Source organism: Macrotis lagotis, chromosome 2, assembly GCF_037893015.1.
Source record: "Macrotis lagotis isolate mMagLag1 chromosome 2, bilby.v1.9.chrom.fasta, whole genome shotgun sequence".
Classification (NCBI taxonomy): domain Eukaryota; kingdom Metazoa; phylum Chordata; class Mammalia; order Peramelemorphia; family Peramelidae; genus Macrotis; species Macrotis lagotis.
Window position 1 is genome coordinate 264699264 of NC_133659.1, and position 8516 is coordinate 264707779.

At 34.9% G+C, this 8516-nt stretch overlaps 1 long non-coding RNA gene across 1 annotated transcript in view; it reads left to right on the forward strand.

Moving 5' to 3' along the window:
* LOC141514932 (uncharacterized) overlaps window positions 1–8516 on the forward strand; it is a 237193-nt gene that overhangs the window by 147281 nt on the left and 81396 nt on the right. The gene's annotated exons all lie outside the window — the stretch shown is intronic.

Below are 8516 nucleotides of genomic sequence, written 5' to 3' on the forward strand. Positions count from 1 at the left end.
GTACCATAACTTGTTTAGTCATTCCCCCATTGATGAGCATTCCCTCGATTTTCAATTCTTTGCCACTGCAAAAAAGATTTGCTATGAATATTTTGGAACATGTAAGACTTTGCCCAATTTTTTATAAAGTTTTCTGGTTATAATCCTAGAATTGTAATTGCTGGGTCAAAGGATATGAACAGTTTTATTTCTCTTTGGGCATAGTTCCATATTGCTCTCCAGAAAGGTATCACATCACAAAAAAACTTATCTGTATAACAGATAGCAGAGAGATAGCAAAGAAATGTCAGAGTACCTAATAGTTCTGCTCAAAAAAAGTCTGGACACATTATTATAAGAAATTATTTTTTTGGAAATAAAAAAATTATTAAAAGAAGTTACAACACCTAGGAAGGGATTAGTGGAGAGAGAAGGGAGAGAGAGAGAAAGCTAAAAGAACAGTCAAGCAGCATTGACTGGGCCACAGATGAGAGAGCTCTGTGGCCCTGAGTGGGAGTCCAACCCAGGTTTTTATGTCTTGCCTCCCATCCAGAGTGCAAAAGGTGAACTCGCTTTCTCTTACTGGACCAGGAATTAGGAAGAGGATAAAACCTAAGGAGATCAGGTTACCAATTTTACATTAAACAATGAATCAATGGTAATGGGGATCTACACCCAATTTACAAGAAATTATTAAGGGAACTTGCTATGAAATTCTAGAGCTTAAGTTCTAGAACAAAATCTACAGTTCATCATCTGAAAAAGTTTACAGTATGAAAACTTAGCCAAGTTTTCAATCTCCCAGGTTAAAGAGAAAATGTATTTAAATACAAGAAAAATGCAACAGCAATTTAAAAAGTGTGCAAATACTTTTAGGATTCCACAAGACTTGTAGCTTTTAATGTAAACACCCATAGCTCTTGGAGCATTATATTTTGAAGAGCAAAAGAATTGTAGTTGCATTCAAGAATATCTTACCTAGCCAGCTGAGTATAATTATGAAAGAAAGAAAGGACAATTGACAAAATTATAAACTTTTTCAGGTAATTGTAGCAAGATGACTAGAAATCAATGTAAAATTCAAAATAAAAGAGGCAGAAGAAATAGAAGGCAAACATTAAAGACTGATTATAACCATTCATTAAGGTGAAACTTTTTATTTATTATATGCATGAAAATGTTATCTGTATTCTTAAAATTGTCATAGTCACTAAGACAGTTTGAAAGAAATTTTGGGGTTGACTTGTGTATCAGGGAGTGAGTCTAAAAAACAAAATTGGACATAAAATAGGGAAAGCAATTATATTACCAAATGGGACATGAAAAAAAAATCCGTTAGAGAGAAGGCAATGGAGATTGATATTGTTGAAACTTTTTTCTTATCTGGGTTGAAGAGGAAACAACATGTTTATCTGGAAGGGTGTAGATGTCTTCTGAACAATTAAAGAGATGAGAAAACTGGGGAGAGTATGATTAGTATTTGGGAGAGTGGGAAGGAATTTGTAGGGTCTGTAGAATGGGATTGGGAGCTGTAGGGGAAAGGAAATAGAGAAGAGACATTTGGAAAGTTGAAATGTGGAATAGAAGGTGAAGGGAGAGGATAAGGTTAGAGGATAAAAAGAGAGACAGAAAGTAAAAATAAGATGTCAGTAAATTTACCAATAGTAATTATAACTTGAATATAACTAGAAGGGTTATGGTAGCTGTCAATATGGTGGGAAAGAACTGTAAATTTCAAAGATTTCAATCAGTTGGAGAATAGTTATACAAGTTGTGTTGTATGGTAGTGATGGAAACAATTTTAGAAAAAATATGGGAAGACTTTCATGAAATGATAAATACTGAAATTATATGCAATAACAATACATATTTTTTAATTTTTAAAAAAATTTCTTTACATGTAAAGGTAGTTTTAACATACATCTATTTACAAGTTTATGAGTTTCACACTTGTCCACAACCCTCCCTTCCCTTCAATGGCAATAGAATTGGTAGGGATTCCAAGAGTATCAGACAGTTGCAGGCCTCAGTGGACTGGACATTGCCATTGGAAAAGGCAAGTCTTATGCAGTCTTTTCTTTATAGTAATTTGAAACAGATGAACCCACCATGTTGCTACCATTATAGTGTCCTAAGAAGGGCTTAGAGGAATAAGAAGTGGCAGTTTTGTTACCATCAAGGACACAGACTTTCTCAATGAGACAAAGTCTTGGATTTCTTCTGCTCTTTTTGTCTACTCCAAATCTTGTCAGTCCTTCAGGATCCTGTTCTATTCCTTCTCTTTGTTTTGTGTTTGTTTTGAGTGTTATTGTTATTTCTTTTTTTTTTTTTTTAGGTTTTTGCAAGGCAAATGGGGTTAAGTTGCTTCAGCAAGGCGACACAGCTAGGTAATTATTAATTCTCTGAGACAGGATTTGAACTCAGGTACGCCTGACCCAGGGTAGGTGCTTTATCCACTAAGTCACCTAGCCACCCCTCTTTTACCATTTCTGTAGTACCCCTCCGAGATTAGACTTGTGCAGTATTGGACCTAAGTCAATGAAGTGAAGGAAGAGTCTCTTGAGCATTTTAACTAGCTTATCATGATGGGATGTGATTTGGTAGGAGTCATAACAGCTCGTTTTCCTTTAATAGTATCAAAACCATATTCCAGGTTTAATTTCTCATGCCACCGAGGTTCAAATCATAATCTTTGACCCAGCTTCCTGATGAACTAAATAGAAAAATCTCACTCAAATCAAAGATTCCTGCAGAGACTTTCCCTCTGCCTTCACCAGTCCATCTGAATGGCCTCTGTAGAGATAGGAAAGTTTTGCTCAGTGGAATTCATGGTAAATTCTCCCTAAATATCCATTCCAGGATATCATTAAGAAAACCCTCTTTACTTAGCTATCACATCATCTGACTGTTTCATTTTATTCCAGTTCCAAACCTAATGAATCTCACAAAATGGAAAGCTATCTGACCCATGCCCATGTTTTGCAAGAGACTCAGTGGAATACATTTGTGATGTTTAATTACAGTGGAAATCCATTACCATCCAGCCTTCATGGGGTGGATATGGGTGGCCCCAGAAGTTGTAACAGGAGAGGTCTCCACCAGAGAGTGGAGGTAGAGATCTGATAAGATCAGGAGAAATGATTCTATGTTAATGAGTCTTCCTCCTATCATAAACCCTATTGTGCAGTGTGGAAGAAAGTAAATTTCTCTTTTGATCATGATTCTCAGATGGAGAGGGAATGCCTACAATATTGTTTCTTTCTAAGAGAGTAATGGGGAATTTCCCTAGTTGCTCTCAAATAAGTGGTAGGTTAATAAATTGGAAATTATTAGAGGCAAATAAATCAGTGTTTGTCTTTTTTTTTGCTTTTTTTCTGTACATAATGAACTTCATAATTCTAAATCTCTGAATCAATAAATCTAGTTCATAATGAAATAGAAGACTAAAGACTAAGACTACTACTACTCATGGTAGTACAGACTCTGAACAAAAAAAAGTAACTGTACTTATAGAAAATGATTTTCCCAAAGTCATCTAGTCTTGTTGTTTGGAGTAATGAGGTTTTTGGTTTTAAAATTATATGCTCAATGAATAAATAATTATTAAACTAATACTTGCATGCAACTTAACTGTAAGTCATTAAAGCCAGTATTATTTAATTGTGAGGAAAACAAAATGACTTCTGGGGTTAGCAGAGAACAGAGATCTTATATTTTAATATTTCAAACAATATTTTATTTCAGAGTATATCAACATAATCTTAATACTACCTGCTTTGTTCCAGGAACACAAACAGGACATGATGGGGGGGGGGGTGCGGCAGAGTACCTTCAACATCTTCTCTTCTGACTCAGCACCCTTTGGTGACCACGATGAATATTACTGTATCTTAGGAAAGGCCTATATCCAGTAGAGTCCAGAAAAAGCACCTACTAGATCACTTGTTTTGATGTAGAGAGCTCCTAGTGAATAAATTCAACACTGAGTTTCCTTGCTAATTAATTATTCTAATGATATATTGTCCTTCTGCAGAATTAGAGAAGTAACACCACCTATGCATCCATATTAGCAGTAGTCTCATTGTCAAAAACCATTGTTAATATGAATATATTCTACCCTCTAGTTACTGCTATATAATACACAGAAGAATGGACATTATTTTAACTTTGAACATCTTTTCCTCACTGAACAAGCCTACCTTTGAAAGAAAAGAATTATTCTTTATCGTGATTGAAAATGTACTTTACTTTGATGCCTTGTGGAATTATGATTGTCTTTAAACATTTTAAAGCTTTAATGAAGTCATCTTCTAGAAGTTCTGGAAAAGAAATGAAAGAAACTGAAAGCAAGTTTCAGTTCATTGTATCTAACAGAACCAATCTTCCTTGTTAAAGCAGTGCAAATAATATGACATAATTCTCCCAAATTTCAGATAAATAAAATTGAAGTCCCTTTCCAGTGAGTGGTACATAGCACTTAATTTGAACTTACTTAAATTTTTATCACTTTAAGAATTGCAAAGTGATTTTCTCTGTATAAACCTATGAAGAAGTTAGTTATCTCTATTTTTCAGAGGAGATGTGAATTATTATTGGTTAAGTATATAATCAATGTTAATGTCAGAAATTAAAACCAGTTGTTCTCACCACATGCCCAGAGTTCAGGGTACATGACAGCATATTGAGGGTCATCTATTTATTGTAAGAGTAGAGTGTGATACTCTCTCTCTCTCTCTCTCTCTCTCTCTCTCTCTCTCTGTAGCTGTCTCTGTCTATCTTTTGATTTTTCAAGACAATGGGGTTAAGTGATTTCCCCAAGGTCACATGGTTGGTGTCTGAGGTTGAATTTGAACTCAGGTCCTTCTGACTCCAAAGTCAGTGTTCTATCCACTGAGCCACCTAGCTGCCCCAAGGGTCATGCATTTTAAAAATCAGGAACAAAGTCAGATATTTTTGGATATCAGTTTTCATTATTTCTCTCAAATAGAAATAAAGTGTTTCATCACCATCATTATTATTATTATTGTTGTTGTTGTCATATTTGGTTAATTATCCTTAAGTTACTAGGAGATGCATATTAAGGAGTTGTTAAAGATGAAGTGACCTGTGCAGAAACACTCAGCTGTCAGCTAATGACAAATGAAGAATTTAAACCCCGACACCATCCCAGTCTTCTAGTCAATGCACTACATTGACTGAGCACACACAGAATAAGAGCTAGGGGAAAAAACATACAAATTGACTCACTGGTAACAGAAAATAATTAGGACCAAAATAATCACAGCTAAAGCTGTGATCCTCTTTCAGCAATGATTTAGATTATAGGAAGTGCAGTGGAAGGAACACTGGTTGTGAAATAAGGAGGACCTCAGTTCAAATCAGACATTTGTTGATTGCTACCGACCTGCCTGATTCTGGGCAAGTCACTTAGATGTTATGCATAAGTTCTATACCAAACTTCTTCAATATCTTTGCCAAATAATTCCCAAACCAGATAGCTGAGAGTTGGACACAGCTGAAAGGACTCAAGAAAAATGAAGCATTTGCTTTGCTGGAGTGAGAGATAGTTAAGTTTTCACTGTATGCTTTGACACTTTGGACATGTGTAAATATTATATAACCCAGCTTTATCTGCTGTTTTGTTAATTGTGTAAACTAAGAAATTGGTAGAGAAAATGTCATATTCAATTTAAAAGTGTCCTGTGTAAATTTAAACCATTATTTAGATGCTATTTTTTTGTTTTCCTGCTGTTCTAATATATACCTTCAGTTTCTAGTCAAAGTCCCTTAGTACTGGCCTTTACATTTGCAGTTTTCCTGTAACTTAAATGCCACTCTTTCTGGCTCCCCTTATTCTTTAATTCGTTGAAAATGAACTAATTGTTCTTTCTTGAATAAGACCACCTTTCTTCTGACTAATTATATTCATTTTCTCCAATGCCAGTAAAGAGATTATACTGATATATCAGAAAGATCATATAGTGTGACTAGATGGGATTTATACCAAGAAGGTAAGCCTGTTTTAATATTAAGAAAGCTATCAGCATAATTCTGGAGAACAAAGGGAAAGCTCTTAGACAGAGACAGCAATCATTATCTCCAGACTGAGTGCCCCAACACTGGAGTGCATGGGCACATCTGATGAGCTGGACACCGAAGCAAAGGTGTCTTTTTTCAGAAATCTCACTCTTATTATAAAACTTTGGACTCTCTCTTTTAAGGATAACACCTCTAACTGAGTACACTGTTAGAGGGAATGCCCATCACTTCAGCAATACTGTAACATAGCTATCATGGTTGATCTGGATTCATTTGGTCTGGGTGGGGTATGGAGCCATGGCTAAGGATCTAACAGAAAATTTGATGTTCAGATTATGCAAATCCAAAGGGAGATAAACTTGCTGATTTAGATCAAGGGATATGGAAGGAGGCTCCATCCTAACATCTTGCTCATTAAAATTTCACATCTGGATAATCCAGGAAATGTTTAAAATGGAGGACATTTGTTTCATAGTTTATTAACCCTCAAAGAAAATGACAAAAGACCATCAGATTATATATCTCTTCAAAATTGTCACTCCTCTTTTTAGCCTTTTCTTTGTAGTGTCTGTAGAGATACACGGGAGATTAGACTTATATTGAGCCAGGAAGAATTGATGGATGTGACCTATGTGTATCTCCTTTATTCTCTTGGCAAATTCACATTTTGACATCCTCCAACCTTAGACTGCCAAGTTGAAGAAGTTGAACCCCAGAAAAAGGAGTACCTTCATGCTAGGTGAGTAGCCAAACTGCTCAGATGGTTTAGGCTGAGTTTTGCCCCAGTACTTAAACTTCTTTATTCCTTATTCCTTACTTATTAAATACTCCATATACTAGCTATACAGGAATTAAGATCTAATTATGGCTATAGTTCTCCATTATCCCTGAAGGTAGAACACCTAGTTCATGGTATGACATTGTAATTTCCCTTTTATCCCAAAGTGTGAGGGGGAGATAGATTCTGCTTTCCTAGTGTTATACTAGACTTACTAAACATGAATGCAATTGATATACCAGTGAATATATATATATATATATATATATTATATATATATATATATAACAGAAATAGATAAAATTCAGATAACAGACTCAAATTGATCTTCCATATGGTTAATGCCATTTCAAAGTCATAGGATGACAGAAATCTTGAATGAATAAAATCCAATAATGACTATTATTCATATAAAAAAGACAAGAGAATAACAGAATCACAGAATCTCAGAGTTGGAATGGAGTCCAACACTAACCTGTGTACAAGTATAATCTTCTCTACAATCCAAATGATGAATAGTCACACAATTTCTATTAGAATCCAAAAGCTATAGGTTTAACAACTTTGGACCTTTCATTTACTTTATCTAAGATATTATATGTGAAGCAAATTTTAATTCAAAGAGTGGATATTGTAAAATGGTAAATGAAAGGGAAATCAAAATTACAAATCAGTAACTATACTGATTTGAGTTAGAAATATTTTATAATTTACATAATTTAGAACGAATTGTGATCAGGAAGGGTCAATGGTTCAATGGTCAAAGGTTCCCATTTCCATCTCTCCCTACTCCACTTCATTCTCCACTCATCTTTCAGAATAATCTTCATAAAGCATAGACCTGACCAGTTTACCCCCTCCAAGCCCATTCAAAAATCTCCATTGGTTCCTTTTATATCAAATATATTTAGTAAGTCTAGTATAACACTAGGAAACCTTTTATATCAAATACCAAATAATACACACATACTCTGTGATCCACTTCCATTTGCTTCTGCTTTTCTTTGAACAAGATTCTATCACTTGACTCTGGGAGCACTCACTGGCAGCCCACCTCATCTGAACTGCTCATTTTCCTATCCTGTTTTCCTTCAAGCTACAGATAAAATCTCAAATTCTGTAGAATACTACTTTTGATTTCTCTAAAGCTTTTGCATTTCCTTTCTTAATTTTCTTCAACTTTATACTTGTTTTTTAGGTTTTTTGCAAGGCAAATATGGTTAAGTGGCTTGCCCAAGGCCAGACAGCTAGGTCATTATTAAGTGTCTGAGACTGGATTTGAACCCAGTTACTCCTGACTCCAGGGCTGGTGCTTTATGCACTGCACCTCCTAGATGCCCCTCTTAATTTTCTTCAACTGATCCTGTGTACAGCACATATGTCTCCCTCTTATAACATGTGCTTCTTGGCAAACAATCTCTTTTTGTGTGACACTTTGCTCAAAGCCTGGCCTCTAGTAGGTTCTTATTAAATATTTATTGACAATCTGACTTACGACATTGTCAGAAAATCTAGAACTCAATGGAAAATGCAATATAAATGATTCAGAAGAAATTTAGGGAAAACATTAATTATAAGGCATTCATTACAGGGAAGATGTTTACTCATTATATGAATGAAAATGTTATCAATATTCTTAAAATTGTCATCATTTCTAGGACAGTTTGATAGAAAAATTGGGTCTGATTTGTGTATGATGGGATTATTCTAAATAACAAAA